The sequence below is a fragment of the Salvelinus namaycush genome, chromosome 8, assembly GCF_016432855.1.
Source record: "Salvelinus namaycush isolate Seneca chromosome 8, SaNama_1.0, whole genome shotgun sequence".
Classification (NCBI taxonomy): domain Eukaryota; kingdom Metazoa; phylum Chordata; class Actinopteri; order Salmoniformes; family Salmonidae; genus Salvelinus; species Salvelinus namaycush.
The window spans coordinates 23,404,570-23,424,292 of NC_052314.1; the positions used below are offsets into that span (position 1 = coordinate 23,404,570).

General features: G+C 45.0%; 1 pseudogene; it reads left to right on the top strand.

The window, feature by feature from the left end:
• The first annotated feature begins 1,296 nt into the window (after positions 1 to 1,296).
• Positions 1,297 to 19,723, top strand: part of LOC120052073 — a 30,188-nt pseudogene continuing 11,761 nt past the window's right edge.

A 19,723-nucleotide genomic window follows, 5' to 3' on the forward strand; every position in this document is an offset into this window, starting at 1 on the left:
TCTTTCAGCATGACAATGATCCCAAACACACCGCCCGGGCAACGAAGGAGTGGCTTCGTAAGAAGCATTTCAAGGTCCTGGAGTGGCCTAGCCAGTCTCCAGATCTCAACCCCATAGAAAATCTTTGGAGGGAGTTGAAAGTCCGTGTTGCCCAGCAACAGCCCCAAAACATCACTGCTCTAGAGGAGATCTGCATGGAGGAATGGGACAAAATACCAGCAACAGTGTGTGAAAACCTTGTGAAGACTTACAGAAAACGTTTGACCTCTGTCATTGCCAACAAAGGGTATATAACAAAGTATTGAGATAAACTTTTGTTATTGACCAAATACTTATTTTCCACCATAATTTGCAAATAAATTCATTAAAAATCCTACAATGTGATTTTCTGGATTTATTTTCCTCATTTTGTCTGTCATAGTTGAAGTGTACCTATGATGAAAATTACAGGCCTCTCTCATCTTTTTAAGTGGGAGAACTTGCACAATTGGTGGCTGACTAAATACTTTTTTGCCCAACTGTAACTGCGTGAAACAAAAAATAGGCACAACCTCACCGAGCGACATCACAAAATAAAACAATCCCGCACAAACCTAGGCAGGCAACAAGGTAAAATTACACACACAGAAATTAAGGCAAATGAAATCCGGTGTGAAAGAACCAAAGACAAAACAAACAGAAAATGAAAAAAGGATCGGTGATGGCTAGTAGGCCTGCGAGCGCCGCCCGAACAGGGAGAGGAACTACCTTCGGTGGAAGTCGTGACACACACAAAACAATAAAAAATGTGTTATTATGAACTTTTTTGAATTCTGAAAAAGGTAGCTAAGTGTTGTGGCTTTACAATACACATTAAATTAGACCAATTCACAGCAAACACAACATCGCTATCAGCAAAGATGATTGGAGATATTGACTATCCTGCTAGCATACAGTTACTGCTCTGCCTATCCTGTCCCCTCCAGCGTTCGACATAACCAGTTTACTAACCACCGGCACTGGCAACCATCGTTACATGCACCTGGCACCCATCATTACGCACACCTTTGTCTCATCATGAGACACACCTGGACTCCATCCCTTCACTGATTACTTCCCCTATATCTGTCACTTCCTGTGTTCCGTTCCCCAGGCAGTATTGACTATGTGTTTCATGTCTATATGCTACTCCTGTTTCTTGTATTGTTCTATGTTCCGTTTATTATTAAACTCACCGCCTGCACTTGCTTTCCGTCTCCCAGCGTATATGTGACAGTATCCAATCACTCAGCATCTGTTGTAGACAAACAGGTCGAGATGCGAATGAGGTGAGCCACTGGTCCTTCTCAAGCATGCCTCTCTTCCTTGCACTCTTGCGAGTAGGGAAATGCTGTGACACAACTCACTCATAGAACTAGGGTTACAAAAGTAACACTAAGTCACATTTCTAATACTCGTAACAGTATGAGATATGGCCAACTCCCATAACACAGACATGCTCTCCGAAGCCAGGGTTGTCTTAAACAGCATTACCCCTTAGAGGCTCCGACACTGAGGACAGTCCACTCCCTTATCGCCGTGGGAACGTACAGGCGCTCAGGAGAACAGGTAGTGGGTGTGGGTTCCCTCTCCAGAGCCTGGCGAGTGTCCACATCTACGTCCCACACCACAGGGGATATGACAAATGAAGGTGCAGTGACATCCAATCGGTAAAACCTCATAAAAGTATGCGGGGTGGCGCAACATTCCATCTCGCAAGAGGTAGCCATACCTCTGGTGCAATAACCTCTCACTCAATGTTGACAAAACAAAGGTGCTGATCGTGGACTTCAGGAAACAGCAGAGGGCGCACGTCCCTATCCACATCAACGGGATTGCAGTGGAGCAGGTGGAAAGCTTCAAGTTCCTCGGCGTACACATCACTGACGATCTAAAAATGGTCCACCCACACAGACCTCAGGAGGCTGAAGAAATGTGGCTTGGCACCTAAAACCTTTACAAATGCCCAATTGAGAGCATCCTGTCGGGCTGTATCACCGCCTGGTACGGCAACTGCACCGCCCGCAACTGCAGGTCTCTCCAGACGGTGGTGAGGTCTGCCCAACGCATCATCGGGGGCAAACTACCTGCCCTACAGGACACCTACAGCACCTGATGTCACATCTAGGCCAAACAGATCATCAAGGACAACAACCACCTGAGCCACTGCCTTAGTTGCATAGTTTGGACAACAGCCACTGCCTCTTGCATAGTTTGGAGCTGTGCTTTGGGTCATTGTCCTGTTCACCCTGCTATCATCCAGAAGGCGAGGTCAGTACAGGTGAATCAAAGCTGGGACAGAGAGACTGGAAAAACAGCTTCTATCTCAAGGCCATCAGACTGTTAACTAGCCATCAATAGGGGGCTTCCAATAGGCGGTTTCACCCCATGCTTCCTGAAGCGCCTCCCACAAGTTGGGTTGGCTTGATAGGCACTTCTTACGTACCATACGGTCCAGCTGCTCCCACAACAGCAGGATTTAGATCCAGTGACTGTGCTGGCCACTCCATTATAGACAGAATACCAGCTGACTGATTCTTCTCTAAATAGTTCTTGCGTAGTTTGGAGCTGTGCTTTGGGTCATTGTTCTGTTCACCCTGCTATCATCCAGAAGGCGAGGTCAGTACAGGTGAATCAAAGCTGGGACAGAGAGACTGGAAAAACAGCTTCTATCTCAAGGCCATCAGACTGTTAAATAGCCATCAATAGGCGGCTTCCACCCGGTTACGTAACCCTGCACCTTAAAGGCTGCTGCCCCATATACATAGACTTGAAATCACTGGCCACTTTAATAATGTTTACATATTTTTGCTTTACTCATCTCATATGTGTATACTCTGTATTATATTCTACTGTATTTAGTCTATGCCACTCCGACATTGCTCAACCTAATATTTATATATTCCTTAATTCCATTATCTTACTTTAAGGTTGTGAATTGTTAGATATTACTCCACCGTTGCAGCTAGAAACACAAGCATTTCGCTACACCTGCAATGACATTTGCTAAATATGTGTATGTGACAAATAAAATTTGATTTGATGAGCCTTCAAGCTCTCCGGGGGCTGTAAACCCTATTATAAGCCAATATAAAAGCCTCCACTATCCAATGGGATAGCCGTTGACGAGAGAGGGGCCCCACTTTAAGTGTGGGTCATTGTTACGCCATGCTCTCATTCTATCCAAGCAGATATGCGAAGCACATACTGGAAATAAACGGTGGAGACTAGGGATGTGACAAATGTAAATAAACAAATGTTTAAACAACCCTTTTTAAATAATTTAGGTTCCGTTTTTAGTTTCTCTGCTGTGTGTCTCGGCTCCATGTTCTCAGTGGTTAGTACATGCGACGTCATGTCACATTTCTCATCAATGTGATTGCTCGTTGCAGTGACGTATGACAGCGTGTTCATAGATGTCCAACAATCTGTTTTTAACGCCACTTATGGGGTATTTGAGAGCTAGCGCTTTCTTATTGCAGAGCAATCAATTTCTCCATCCGGTTTTTCGACATGGCATCTTGTAGTCGGGTTCTAGATATGCCATCAAGGCATTGACGCCGACATCCTCTACCATTGACAATGGCAGCATATCCACTGCAATCATTTCTGTAATCAGCGCTGTGATTTTCTCACCATTATTGCACCTCTTTCATGTGAAGAGCCTGTCTCGTGTGTTTTTGGGGTCCTGGGCTGCTGCCAGCAACAGTTTGGGTCTCATGGTGCCTCCCTTTCAGATGATAAAGCATTGCACCTGTACTACCACTGTAGCTCAATTCCACTTCAGAAAGTTTGCATTTCACCACCTTCTCATTTACCTTCTCAAAGTATTGCTATACAGGAATGTTGTTTCTGTTCTTTCCCTGTCTCGCTCTCTGCCATTTTTCCAACTGTTAACGATGATGACATGTGGTGCGCTTTATATTCGTGGCAAATAATTTGCAAGATGCATATCACCTCCTAGTAACATTACAGCTTAAGGTATTTGTTTAATTTACATTTTTCCCTTTATGATGATGATCGGGACCTGTTAGTGGTAGTTTTGTGAGAAGTGCACTGTAATTTAATAAAAATATATATATTTTTATTCTACACAATCCCAATTTCATTTAATAATTTAAATGTTCAAACGTTCACACCCCTAGTGGAGATGCTCTTCTTCTGTAGAAGTGAAAGGTGGCGGGTGGAAAGCCATAAGCTCTAAGGCGAGACAATTAGCAATTGGCGATGACCTTAGGCATAAAGGTGGGGTTGGGTAATAGCTTTACCTTTAATAACCTTGGGACAAACTGTAGGCACGCATGGTGGACTGACAGTGCGTGTAGCGCACTCACTTGCTTTGTTAATGTAAGGGAAATTAGCAAAGCCGTCTTGAAGGAGAGATATTTCAACTCCAAGCTTTCCAGTGGTTCAAAAGGTTGCTGTGAAATCACCTGAAGCATTATAGAAAGATCCCAAGACTGGGCTAAAGGCTTGGAGACTGGGCTAAAGGCTTGGAGACTGGGCTAAAGGCTTGGAGACTGGGCTAAAGGCTTGGAGACTGGGCGTAAGCGATGTGCTTCCCTCATGAAAGTACATACCAGAGGGTGTTTCCCTACTGTGTTGTTGTCGAAACCTATGTGACTGGCTGAGATAGCGGCTAAAGGTCCTCCAAAAGATCCTGCAAGAAGTATAAAACCTTGGATACAGAGCATTGGAACGGAATGGTCTGTTTTTGGTCACACCACATTCAACGAAGATCGAGGGGCTCCTCCAGTGATGAAGAGCCGAGACAGTCCGTGGTCATCATTATCTTTAAATGAAGGTGCCGTTGTGGGTATCTGCACTTCGCCTGTGTCCAACGCAGGAAGTCTCTTATTCTCAGTAACACCAGCGGTAGAACTGAGATGGTGGTTGCCATCAACCCCAGGACTCTGAGACACGTTCTGAGTATGGTGACCATATTACCGCCACACCGGCAGTCACAAGTCATGACTGCAGTCAAATTCCACATGACTGCTGAGTCATGGTAACTATGCTTCTCCAAAACTGCGCTCTGATGCCGCTGATGGTCATTAGTAGCAAAACTTGCTACCGGCCAGCCAATCGCTAATGACCTGGTACTCAGCACTCTATAGTCCCTCTAATCACTCTGACACCAATGCAAATGAAATCGACAATCAAATCAAACACTTGATGAAAGTGCTGGCATTCAGAGTTTGAGCAGAATAGGATCACCTGTTGCTCAGTGAGAGACAGGTCCTCATAGCTGGTTGATGCATGGAATGAAATAAGTGTTCCTAAGCCCATGTTGCGCAACATTTCTATAGGCTATGCAATTGCATGAGAAAACAGAGTTTTGATGGCCTCTTTTAAACAGAGGAAGATCCCATAAGCTTTCTATAGGCTAGTCTTACTATGTTCATTTCTTAACTTTCATAATATTAAGCACGTTGCTTCACTTTACAACCGGAGTAACCTACTTGGAGGCCTGATAATGAACCGTGGGAAAAGTGTCCTCCATTCGATATTCAAGTGCATACAGATGACATGTCTTTATTTTGCACCTGTTCCGCCAGGTGCATGATAATGGCCGATTCTAAATCAAAATAATTTCACACATATATTATTTAGTATATATATGAAACAGGGCATGCATTTTTTTTGCAACTTTTTCAAATCATAGTCGTATGTATCATGCAGCCTAGCCCATAGGCCTATATATTTTGGTTTGTATCACAACTAAAGTGGCCAAATAACTCTAAGCACAGCCTATAGGCCTAGGACCCATGGAGCAGGGTTGGAAAGCACATAGCCTACAGAGCCTAATGAAACATGTTCTTATAACTTTAGTCATTGCGCAATCCTGTGTGAAAACAGAGTTTTGACTGTTAAAAATCCAATTCAATCAGTGTAGACGAAGGGGATTGGACACGTTAAAGAAGGATTTTTATGCCTTGAGACAATTGAGACATTGATTGTGTGTGTGTGCCATTCATAGGGGGCCTTAGATAGTAGGTGCCAGGCACAGGCTTGAGTGTGTCAAGAACTGCAAAGCTGCTGAGTTTTTCACCCTCAACAGTTTCCCATGTTTATCAAGAATGGTCCACCAGCCAAAGGACATCCAGCCAACTTCACACAACTGTGGGAAGCATTGGAGTCAACATGGGCCAGCATCCCTGTGGAATGCTTTCGATACCTTGTACAGAACATGCGTCAATGAATTGAGGCTGATCTGAGGGCTAAAGGGGGTGCAACTCAATATTAGGAAGGCATTCCCTATGTTTTGTACATTTTGTGTATACTTACACAATAGCAGTAATGTAATAATAGTAGACGGCGCTACTATGAAGAAACACTTGCTTGCATTTACATTTACTTGTAAAATAAATCTCATCTGTTTAGCCTTCAGGGTAAAGACATCAGTGACTGAACTGTAAAACTCCTCCATGTTGGCTCTCAGTTTTAAAAGTCTCGATTTAAGATTTTCAACTGTATGTCTTTATCCATTTCAGTGCAGAAACGGATGCTGTCGTGGCTGGTATAGTGAGGACCAGCTGCAGTAGGACTAACTTTGTTGTAGATTCGCCCAAGTCCTAATCTGATCGCCTGTTTACTACGAGTTTAGCTTTCTGCAAGCCCAGTTCATAGAAACTATCTAAGTGTTGTCGCTGCCATTCCACTACTTTCATTGTGTTGCTGATATGGTTACGGCAGAAACCCATATCGATAATTTTGTTCTGCAGAACATGGAAGAGCGCGTCAGTTTCATTGACAATTTCATCATAGGTGATGAGCAAAAAGCAAACAAGGTGGCAGTCTCTAAATGGGTTGCTAACTGTTCAGTTTGTCTTCCAGCAAGGCATGTAGACTAATAATTCCACATAGTTGCCCCTCGGCCAGTTTGATGAGCTGGCACTCATCGTTTCCACAAAGCTGTCTACATACCACCACAAACCGATGCTGGCACAAAGACGCACTCAATGAGCTGTATACGGCCATAAGAAAACAGGAAAACGGTCATCCAGAGGCGGTGCTCCTAGCCGGGGACTTTAATGCAGGAAAACTAATCCGTTTTACCTAATTTCTACCATCATGTTACATGTGCAACCAGAGGGAAAAAAACCTCTAGACCACCTTTGTTCCACACATAGAGAAGCGTACAAAGCTCTCCCTCGCCCTCCATTTGGAAAATCTGACCATTATTCTGTCCTGATTCCTGCTTACAAACAAAAACTAGAGCAGGAAGCACAAGTGCCACGGTCAATAAGAAAGTTGTCAGATGGCACAGATGCTAAGCCACAGGACTGTTTCGCTAGCACAGACTGTAATATGTTCCGGGATTCTGGCATTGAGGAGTACACCACATCAGACACTGGCTTCATCAATATGTGCATCGATGAGGTCGTCCCCACAGTGACCGTACGTACATACCCCAACCAGAAGCCATGGTGTACAGGCAACATCCTCACTGAACTAAATCTACCCAAGGAGCAGAAATCTAACCCGGAAGCTTATAAGAAATCCCGCTATGCCCTCCGACATACCATCAAACAGGCAAAGAGTCAATACAGGACTAAGATTGAATCGTACTACACCGGCTCCGATGCTCATTAGATGTGGCAGGACTTGCAAACTATTACAGACTACAAAGGGAAGCACAGCTGCAAGATCCCAGTGGCAGGAGCCTACCAGACGAGCTAAATCACTTCGATGCTCGCTTCGAGGCAAGTAACACTGAAGCATGCATGAGAGCATCAGCTGTACCGGATGACTGTGTGATCACGCTCTCCGTAGCCGATGTGTGTAAGACCTTTAAACAGGTCAACATTCACAAGGCCGCCGGGCCAGACGGATTACCAGGACGTGAACTCCGAGCATGCGCTGACCAACTGGCAAGTGTCTTCACGGACATTTTCAACCTGTTCCTGACTGAGTCTGTAATACCAACATGTTTGAAACAGACCACCATAGTCCCTGTGCCCAAGAACACGAAGGTAACCTGCCTAAATGACTACCGACCCGTAGCACTCACATCTGTAGTCATGAAGTGCTTTGAAAGGCTGGCCATGGCTCAAAGCAACACCATTATCCCAGAAACCCTAGACCCACTCCAATTTGCATAACGCCCAACAGAACCACAGATGATGCAATCTGTATTGCACTCAACACTGCCTTTTCCCACCGGGACAAAAGGAACACTTATGTGATAATGCTTTTTATTGACTACAGCTCAGCGTTCAACACTATAGTGCCCTCAAAGCTCATCACTAAGCTAAGGACCCTGGGACTAAACACCTTCCTTTGCAACTGGATCCTGGACTTCCTGACGGGCCGCCCCAGGTAGTAAGGGTAGTTAACAACAATTCCACAATGCTGATTGTGAACACTAGAGCCCCTCAGGGGTGCGTGCTCAGTCCCCTCCTGTACTCCCTGTTCAAGCATGACTGCATGGCCAGGCACAACTCCAACACCATCATCAAGTTGCCGATGACACAACAGTGGTAGGCCTGATCACCGACAATGATGAGACAGCCTATAGGGAGGAGGTCAGAGACCTTGCCATGTGGTGCCAGAACAACAACCTCTCCCTCAACGTGATCAAGAAAAAGATGATTGTGGACTACAGGAAAAGGAGGACCGAGCACACCCCCATTCTCATCGACGGGGCTGCAGTGGAGCAGGTTGAGAACTTCAAGTTCCTTGGTGTCCACAACACCAACAAACTATCATGGTCCAAACACACTAAGACAGTCGTGAAGAGGGCACGGCAAAGCCTATTCCCCCTCAGGAGCCTGAAAAGATTTGGCATGGGTCCTCAGATCCTCAAAAGTTTCTACAGCTGCACCATCGAGAGCATTCTGACTGGTTGCATCACTGCCTGGTATAGCAACTGCTTGGCCTCCGACCGCAAGGCACTACAGAGGGTAGTAGTGTCAGAGGAAGGCCCTAAAAATTGTCAAAGACTCCAGCCACCCTAGTCATAGACTGTTCTCTCTGCTACCCCACGGCAAGCGGAACCATAGTGCCAAGTCTAGGTCCAAGAAGCTTCTTAACAGCTTCTACCCCCAAGCCATAAGACTCCTGAACAGCTAATCAAAGGTCCACAGACCCCTCTTTTATGCTGCTGCAACTCTCTGCTTATTATATATGCATAGTCACTATAACTCTACCTACATGTACACTACCATTCAAAAGTTTGGGGTCAGTTATAAATATCCTTGTTTTCCAAGAAAACAGACATGAAATTAGTTTCAAAATGAATAGGAAATATAGTCAAGAAGTTGACAAGGTTATAAATAATGATTTTTAATTGAAATAATAATTGTGTCCTTCAAACTTTGCTTTCATCAAATAGTCCTCAGTTTGCAGCAATTACAGCCTTGCAGACCTTTGGCATTCTAGATGTCAATGTGTTGAGGTCATCAGAAGAGGTTTCACCCCATGCTTCCTGAAGCGCCTCCCACAAGTTGGTTTGGCTTGATAGGCACTTCTTACGTACCATACGGTCCAGCTGCTCCCACAACAGCAGGGTTTAGATCCAGTGACTGTGCTGGCCACTCCATTATAGACAGAATACCAGTTGACTGATTCTTCTCTAAATAGATCTTGCATAGTTTGGAGCTGTGCTTTGGGTCATTGTCCTGTTGTAGGAGGAAATTAGCTCCAATTAAGCGCTGTCCACAGGGTATGGCATGGCATTGCAAAATGGAGTGATAGCCTTCATTCTTCAAGATCCCTTTTACCCTGTACAAATCTCCCACTTTACCACCACCAAAGCACTCCCAGACCATCACATTGCCTCTAACATGCTTGACAGATGGCGTCAAGCACTCCTCTAGTAAGCACTCCTTCATTTTTTCTGCATCTCACGAATGTTCTTCATTGTGATCCGAACACCTCAAAATTAGATTTGTCTGTCCATAATACTTTTTTACAATCTTCCTCTGTCCAGTGTCTGTATTCTTTTGCCCATGCTAATATTTTCTTTTAATTGGCCAGTCTGAGATATGGCTTTTTCTTTGCAACTCTGCCTAGAAGGCCAGCATCCCAGAGTCGCCGCTTGACTGTTGACGTTGAGGCTGGTGTTTTGCGGATACTATTTAATGAAGTTGCCTGTTGAGGACTTGTGAGGGGTCTGTTTCTCAAACTAGACACTCTAATGTACTTGTCCTCTTGCTCATTTGTGCACCGGGGCCTCCCACTCCTCTTTTTATTCTGGTTAGAGCCAGTTTGTGCTGTTCTGTGAAGGGAGTTGTACACAGCATTGTACGAGATCTTCAGTTTCTTGGCAATTTCTCGCATTTTTTAATTTCTCAGAACAAGAATAGACTGACAAGTTTCAGAAGAAAGTTCTCTGTTTCTGGCCATTTTGAGCCTGTAATCGAATCCACAAATGCTGACGCTCCAGTTTTCAGCTGTGCTAACATGATTGCAAAAGGGTTTTCTGATTATCAATTAGCCTTTGAAAATGATAAACTTGGATTAGCTAACACAACATGCCATTGGAACACAGGAGTGATGGTTGCTGATAATAGGCCTCTGTACGCCTACGTTGATATTCCATAAAATCCGCTGTTTCCACCTTCAAAAGTAATTTACAACATTAACAATGTCTACACTAAATCTCTGACAAATTTGATCTTATTTTAATGGACAACCAATGTGCGTTTCTTTAAAAAATAAGGACATATCTAAGAGAACCAAACTTTTGAACGGTAGTGTACATATTACCTCAATTACTTCGACTAACCGGTGCAACCACACATTGACTGTGTACTGGTACCCCCCTGTATATAGCCTCGCTATTGCTATTGTTATTTTGCTGCTGTTTAATTATAAAAAAATCATAATGTACTTGTTTATTTTTAACTTAACACGTTTTTCTTCTTAACTTCTTAAAGCATTGTTGGTTAAGGGCTTGTAAGTCAGCATTTCACTGTTGTTATCGGCGCATGTGACAAATATTTGATTTGAAATGCCAACTCCTGTTTACCTAGGTAGCATGTAGCAATAATTAGCTAGGTCTTTCAAAATCTCACGGTTCTCTTTTTACCATTGCATTGTGTATGCTGTTGATGTTCAATCTTCGTTGTTCATTCAGATTAAATCCTGCGACTAGTGAGGTCTGGCCACCCGACAACCTGCATGCTCGACACCATCCCCTCCTCTCTTCTCCAGACCATCTCTGGAGACCTTTCCTCACTTCCCTCATCAACTCATCCCTGACCACTGGCTGCATCCCCTCTGTCTTCAAAATGGCCCTAGTCACTTCCCTCCTCAAGAAACCAACACTCGACTCATCTGTCGTAAAGAACTATAGACCTGTATCCCTTCTTTCTTTTCTTTCCAAAACACTTGAGCGTGCTGTCTCTCGTCAACTCTATCGTTATCTCTCTTAGAACAATCTTCTTGACCCTAACCAGTCAGGCTTCAAGACAGGTCATTCAACCGAGACTCATTTTCTCTGTGTCTCCTCTGTTCTCATCCTCCTAGATCTATCCGCTGCCTCGACACCGTGGACCATATGATTCTCGTCTCCACCGTCTCAGGGCTGGGCGTCTCAGGCTCTGCACACTTTTGCATTGCATCCTACCTGTAACGCCACTCCTACCAGGTGACGTGGAGAGGATCTGTGTCTGCACCACATACTCTCACTACTGGTGTCCCCCAGGGCTTGTTTCTTGGCCCTTTCCTCTTATCTCTACAAACCAAGTTACTCATCTCCATCATATCCTCACATGGTCTCTCCTATTATTGCTTTGCGGATGACACTCAACTACTTTTCTCCTTCACCCCTTCTGACACCCTAATGGCAACACGAGTCTCTGTGTGCCTGACATATCTCAGCCTGGATGTCGGCCCACCACCTCAAGATCAACCTCGACAAGATGGAGCTGCTCTTCTTTCCGGGGAAAGCCTGCCCACTCAAAGACCTCTCCATCATGGTTGACAACTCCACAGTGTCGCCCTCCCAGAGTGCAAAGAACCTTGGTGTGACCCTGGAAAACACCCTGTCATTCTCTGCAAACATTAAAGCAGTGACTCGCCCCTGTAGTTTCATGCTCTACAACATATAGAGTATAGACTACAATCCTACCCCACACAGGAAGCGGCGCAGGTCCTAATGCAGGCACTTGTCATCTTCCGTCTCGACTAGTGCTACTCGCTGTTGGCTGGGCTCCTTGATTGTGCCTTCAAACCCCTGCAACTTATCCAGAACGTTGTAGCTTGCCTGGTTTTCAACCTTCCCAAGTTCTCCCATGTCACCCTGCTCCTCCGCACACTCCACTGGCTTCCAGTCTAAGCTCCCATCCATTACAAGATCATAGTGCTTGCCTACTGAGCAGCAAGAGGAAATGCCCATCCCTAACTTCAGGCTATGCTCAAACCCTATACCCCAACCCGAGCACTCCGTTCTGACACCTCTGGTCTCTTTGTCCTCCCACCTCAGCCCAGTCCAAGCTCTTCCTTTGCTGATAGCTACTTTATTGAGAAAAATTAACAGTACAGTAAGTCGCTCTGGATAAGAGTGTTTGCTAAATGACTAAAATACAAAATGTAAATGAAATGCCAGATCTACCTGTGAGCTGCCAAATGTCTTAAGAGCTATCTGGCTTTAATGTGAGACAAATGTATCATGCTTGTTGAGTGCTATAGGCAAGTTGTTCAAGTCGCAGTAACTGCTCTTTTCTACACGCTGTCGCTGGTGGAGAATAACAGCAGGCAGGGGAAGCAGTAGAGTAGCAGAGCAGCCACAGAGCCAGTCTTTCCGTTGATACCACTCAGATTGAAAGGATCCTGTTATTTTCTGTCCCTTTGATGTAGGTCTCTGAGCTTAGAGTTGGTCTTCCGTCCCTTATCACCCTGTTTGCTAGAAAATATATATTTTTAAACTGTTTCAGATGCAACATGTTCGCCATCCTGATCAGCTTACTAGCAGTAAAAACAAGCTCTGCCTATTTTCCTTCCAAGCCTATTACTTTTTTCTCGCCAACAAGCATAGTCGCGGAAAGTAGGAGTGATGAGGGTACTGCACACCACCGATCATTAAAATAAAATCCCCACAACATTTGTGAACTAGGCCTTGATTACTCCTGTAGGCGCGGAGAAAAATACGCATTTTGCATGAACTGGCACACACATTTTTTGGGGAATATTTTGTGCGTATGCAACATTTATAAATGAGGCCTCAGGTCCTAACATAAGGATGACTCGGAATATGCTATTCTGTTTTTCTGAAATAGGTAACATTTTCTTCATATCATAATGCTCATTTAGACCTGCATAAAATGAATAATGGATTTCTTGTGATGGTGTAGGCTATATTAAGTGGATTTATTAGAGTTTTTAAAATGTAGATGTTCAAAATGTCCGCATCAGTGGCTTGTAGGCTATGCGTGGAAGCACAAAGATGCTAAACCTGTTTATGTTAAAACTGGAAATTATTTGCATGACAGTTACTGGCTGACAAAATATCATGACCACCAGCCACTGTGCTGCACCCTAGAGAAGGCAGGTCAGGACACGGAGTAAACTGTTTGCCCCTCTCTGCCGCTGGGGACGTACCCCTAGGCCGGACACCAATTCTTTCCCACGGGGAAATCAGGTGGGCGGGACACAAATGCCGTAGAAGCAAAGGACTGCTTCCCCCACTGTCGGCCTCTGTTAGGAGAGCTGATCTGTGGGTTAGCAGCCTGCTGTGTCACTGGGGGTCTTGCGTTACGGAAAACCCTGGTGCCAGCGAGTTGCCCACTCCCTGCACGAAGCCTTAGCTCGTGGAGGGGGAGACCGGGTTGCCATGGTAACCAGGTCTACGTGGCAAGCAGAGTGCTCATCTCTTGTAGCAAATCGGCTTGGTTAGCCAAAAGTAAGGATGTTATGTTCAAGGCCCGTACTGAACTTGCCACAAACACTTAGACCTTTGGTCTTCCCAGGGACAGCAGTACCGGTCATAGACGAGGTACTGGGGTTGAGGTGGCTAGCCAATGACGGCTTAACCACCAGCGGCTTCCATGTCAACAGTGTCTGGTTTGGACCTGGCTGGACAAGTGCTTGCCGTCCCTAGGAGGGGTGCGTCAGTTGAGTGGGTTGAGTCACTGACGTGATCTTCCTGTCTGGGTTGGCGCCCCCCCTTGGGTTGTGCCGTGGTGGAGATCTTTGTGGGCTATACTCGGCCTTGTCTCAGGATGGCAAGTTGGTGGTTGAAGATATCCCTCTAGTGGTGTGGGGGCTGTGCTTTGGCAAAGTGGGTGGGGTTATATCCTTCCTGTTTGGCCCCGTCCGGGGGTATCATCGGATGGGGCCACAGTGTCTCCTGACCCCTCCTGTCTCAGCCTCCAGTATTTATGCTGCAGTAGTTTATGTGTCGAGGGGCTAGGGTCAGTTTGTTATATCTGGAGTACTTCTCCTGTCTTATCCGGTGTCCTGTGTGAATTTAAGTATGCTCTCTCTAATTCTCCCTTTCTCTCTTTCTTTCTCTCTCTCGGAGGACCTGAGCCCTAGGACCATGCCTCAGGACGACCTGGCATGATGACTCCTTGATATCCCCAGTCCACCTGGCCGTGCTGCTGCTCCAGTTTCAACTGTTCTGCCTGCGGCTATGGAACCCTGACCTGTTCACCGGACGTGCTACCTGTCCCAGACCTGCTGTTTTCAACTCTCTAGAGACCACAGGAGCGGTATAGATACTCAATGATCGGCTATGAAAAGCCAACTTTACTCCTGAGGTGCTGACTTGCTGCACCCTCGACAACTACTGTGATTATTATTATTTGACCATGCTGGTCATTTATGAACATTTGAACATCTTGGCTATGTTCTGTTATAATCTCCACCCGACACAGCCAGAAGAGGACTGGCCATCCCTCATAGCCTGGTTCCTCTCTAGGTTTCTTCCTAGGTTTTGGCCTTTCTATGGAGTTTTTCCTAGCCACCGTGCTTCTACACCTGCATTGCTTGCTGTTTGGGGTTTTAGGCTGGGTTTCTGTACAGCACTTTGAGATATCAGCTGATGTACGAAGGGCTATATAAATACATTTTATTTTATTTTATTTTATTTGTCCCAGTTGCGTTTGCCTTCCACCACGCAGAATGGGTTTGCTGATTGGGACCAAGTTGTTTCCAAGTTGTTTCCCCGGGATGGTGCGAGAAGGGAGTTACCTCACATCGAACCAGTCCCTCTCGGTGCTGCCACCCCTGACAGGTGATGGCCAGTCGATACCGAATCTGGCCATTGCCCATTTACAGACATTCACAAGCCCAAATCTTTTATTGGGTGCCGATGCTGCGCTGAGAGAGGAACAGGGCCTCCCTCATCGATTTGGAGTATTTCTTCCTCATCGATATCAAGGTTGTCATCCTCCTCGCCGACTGTTTTGTCTTGAGACAGTGGGTTGAGGACCCCATATTCCATAGCCTCCTCCCAGGAGGGTTGGGTTTGTGGGGTAGCCTCATTGCCCGATGGTTGTGAGGGTGACACGTCTTGTATGGGGGTTGCTCTGTGCACTCGCTGATGGAGGGATTTTGCAGGCAGTGTCCTACAACTCGGGGCTAGCGAGTGATGCTGTAGAGTGCTCAAAACCTAAGCAGGCGATGCACATGGGGTGTGTATCCTTGCCTGCTATCTTCACCCAGCATGGACACGGGTGTGCCGGTGCTGGGGCGGGGGCAGGAGCCCTGCTCGGTTCTCCCTGAGTAGGGGTAGCAGGCTCCATGGCTCAGAGAAATAGTATTCCTTGAGCAAAGTGTGAGTTAACTACCGATCACCTCGCAGCTAATAGCCTAGCTAGTTAGCACACAGCTAGCTGGAGAAAGAAGTGCTTTCTTTGTTTCTTGAAGAACAAAGCGTATCTCTTCACCGTTAAAGTTTGGTAGGAAGACAGGAATCAAGTCGTACTGCGGAGAACTTCAGTGAGCGTAGTCTCTTCCACAAGGAAAAGAGGCGAGAATGACCAGTGGGCGGGCGAGTGGCTCATTATAAGGAGGAGAGGGCCTCACCTCATTTGCCACTCGAGCTGTCTCCAACAGACGCTGTGATTGGATACATCGAGCCAGTGATTCGCCTCTGAGCAAATCCCATAGTGACACATCGAAACGAGTATTAGAAATGGAACCATTAAATACATATTAAATGAGATTGATGTTCGTTAATTATCTGCCCACCCGAAACAGCTTAAGGAAGGCATTCATTTATCCATGTAATTAGCTTCGATATTGCACTATGACTTTATATAATTTCCAAGGAGGAAAGTTGTGCCTTAAAAGCAAGTTTAAGCACAAAATCTCTTGAAATTCCAATTCCAAATCAAAAAAGGTTTTAGTGTATTGAATGAAAAATATTCCATTGTACCTCATACAGCAATCTTTTTTTTTAGGTCATTTAGCAGACACTCTTATCCAGAACGTTTTACAGGAGAAATTAGGGTAAAGTGCCTTGCTCAAGGGTACATCGATAGATTTTTCACCTAGTCGGCTCGGGGATTTCAACCGGCTACCTTTCTGTTACTGGCCCAATGCTCTTAACTACTAGGCTACCTGCCACCCTATTTTTACCCATGTATCATCCAGAAGACAAATTGAATCAGTTATTTTCAAGAGACTTAGTATATGACTGTCTTTCACATAACAGAAACAGTTGTTTGAGATTTATCTCAGGTTGCATATGCAATGCCTTGACAAGATGCATCCCTCAGTTCACTAATCTACGATGATTTGAGCCGAGGCAAAGATGCTGATTTGCTGTTTCTGTGTGTCCAGGATGGAGCAATGTCAGCATTGGCTGACCTGAGGGGAATGGACAGGAGTCTGAGATGTGTCCGGAGGAGAGACAGAGCACTGTCCACTGCCTGCACCCTCATCCCCACCTTCTCTCCCCCTCCTCTCTTCCCTGGATCCCTGGCGGCCGTACTGTAGCCAGTCAGTTCAGGCTCAATGCCATCACCCCAACACAGAGACCCGAGCAACTGACCTTCCCACTGACCGTTTATCAAAGCCCTGATGCACACGGAAAACTGCTAAACACATAAAGCTCTTAATTTTTTGATTAGTAGGCAGGTCGCTAAATTTGATTTAATTGGGCCCCCAGATAATGTGAAAGAAGAGGGATGGAGGGGAAAAAGAGCGAGAGAGATTAACCAAACTTAACCTGCTCTCCATTTCAGTCCATTCCAATAATAATGAAACAGAAAGGGACATTAACAAAATAAATAGCGAACGGTCGGCTGTGGTTCTGGAGCCCTTTGCCATTTGTGCCTTCCTCATTCAATAAAGAATAAGCACTGTCATATGTAAGGGACTACTAGTGGGCACATAGACAGTTGATAATCATATCATTAGGATGCAAATGGCACATTAACAACACTGAAGCTGTAGGAAGAGATGGCTTCTAGTATCTGGTTTATGGCAGCATTAGCAGAGAATGTAATTATGAGTCTAATTGTCCTCTACCCACTACTCATACTATATTGAGCAGTTAGTATTTATGTGTCTCCATGAACATATTTTTCCTGGAAAAGACGGAACCACCAGTAGGCGAGCTGACGTGACAACCCGCTGAGTGGACATGTGTTCATCCTCCCTCTGTAAATGACTTGGCGCTTTAGCCAAAGATAATCTGTCTTCATTTCCTGTGGAGGACCCACTTCTCACACCCTCACAGGCTTACCCCCCTGCCACACATTGGTTCCCCAGCAGTCGATACACCATGGCCTGGCTCAGATGGTGGAAGAAATAGATGGGGTTTAGCTGGATGGCTCTAGGAGAGAACAGAGAAATAAAAAGCGACTGCTACGGAATAGAGATTCAACTAGTTCAGAATGTTTTAATACTATAGTTTTACCCTCTGAGCATCTGCTTAAACGTAATGTCCTCTAAAAGTGTAAAACAACAACAGCTTTTCTTTGATGCCTGGTTAAATTGTAAAAAATAAATGACATATTGCTGAGTTGTCATTATTGTGGGTCACGGGGGAAATTATGTCATTGTGCAGAGTCAGAGTGATGTTGGCAGCAGCTTTTTCAGACAAAGAAATACTTTTATGGCAGATCAGTTATGGAAATTTATGAGGTAATCATAGAAATGAAACTTTCAATGGGAGCAAGGAACTGTGGTGCAAGGAGGGAAAGAATTGAGGCCTGATAGGTTTAATGTGAAATGTGAAATTACTTTTTTGGTGCAATTATTGTTTCTGATGGGTTTGCCATTTTACATGCCTTATACCCTTAAGTCTAAGCTTAAAAAATACTAAATCATCAGGATAACTAATGTAAAACAAAATGAAATAAACAAATTAAATTACAATAGTTTGTATTAAACAGAAAAGGAGGTGGATTGCGTAATTTCACCCTCCACTCAAGCCGTGCAATAAAGCATGTGTCCAACAGTTTGCCAGTCAACATAGCTGCCTTTGAAGGCCCATTACTGTTCCTCTCCTTTGTCATCCTGCAGCACACAGCTCAGTCCACAGCAGCACCTCTTACTAAGCCTGGGCCAATTAATAGCATGTTTCTGCTGCCTTCAATACTATAATTATTGAGCAGGTGAGCCCCTAAAAGAGCCCCTAACACACCTACCTTTTGACTAAGCAGATGAGTAACATTGGGCCATCCAACATGTGACTGCACTAGCGTGAGATATTTGGCTTTTCTTTCTCCTAGATTCGCATGCGCCTGAGTGTCTTTTGTTCCCCCACATATCATTTGCCCTCCCCAAACATATCCCCATCCCACGCTGTCTGTGTTAACTGAATAATTCAACGGTTTGAAAACATTACAGCTATTAAGCACAAGCCCTATTAACCTATAAAAGCATTCTGTTTTGCTTGGCTGATGCCTCTGTGAACTGTGCTCACCTAACACGCCATGGATCTTTGGCTCAAATACTGTCATCATCATCGTCCCCACTCTCCCTCTGCATCACTCTGTAATGTACAGTACGATGAGGGTCATCTCAACTCCTTATGCATGGGATGAACCTCGTGTCCAGACAAGGGGTTGAGAAAGAGAGATTGCGTGTGTCTCGCACTCTCCAAATTAACTTGATGAGGGCAATAGAATTCATATCAGAGATTTTCTACAGCAAGCTGTGGCATTTCGGGAGGAAAATAACTGCTTATTCCTTATTTAACATCTCCGAGCTTCGGAATGTAACAAATACAGCAAAGGTCTCTGAAGGCACGTCTGGGTGCTGCCAACATTTCCTTGGCAAAAGCTTCGTACAAGGACGCAAAAGCAGGTCTGCCAGCCAACCTTTCTAAGATGAACTTCTCATTCAAAACCAGACATTTGACCTGGCTGGCATTAGTCAAATATAACCTGCTGTAGAAACAGCAGAGACTATTCACTAACTTTTATCATATCGTTCTGTTATTTTGACAGGGCCAGAGCATATCATCATCTCCCTAATTAGGACATCATGGAGAGTTAGTTCTGTTCTCTCCTGTTTGTCTGAATCTGGCCTGACATTGGCTGGTTGATATCTCAGCACCACTCTCCATGTATTGTAAGCACGTACCTGCAGCTAAGGAGAACAATCTGCTAGACAATAAAATAATGCAATATTAATTTGTTAGTGCCTATCACTTTGTAAAAGTTTTGTTAAACTCCTTGCACAGAAACCTCCCCACAAATGCTCAGTATTCTTTACTAAAACTGTTTATGGCCATCGTATTTAATCTAAATGGAAACAATTACCTGAGTGGGGCTAGGCTCTTTAAAGCCTCCTAGAT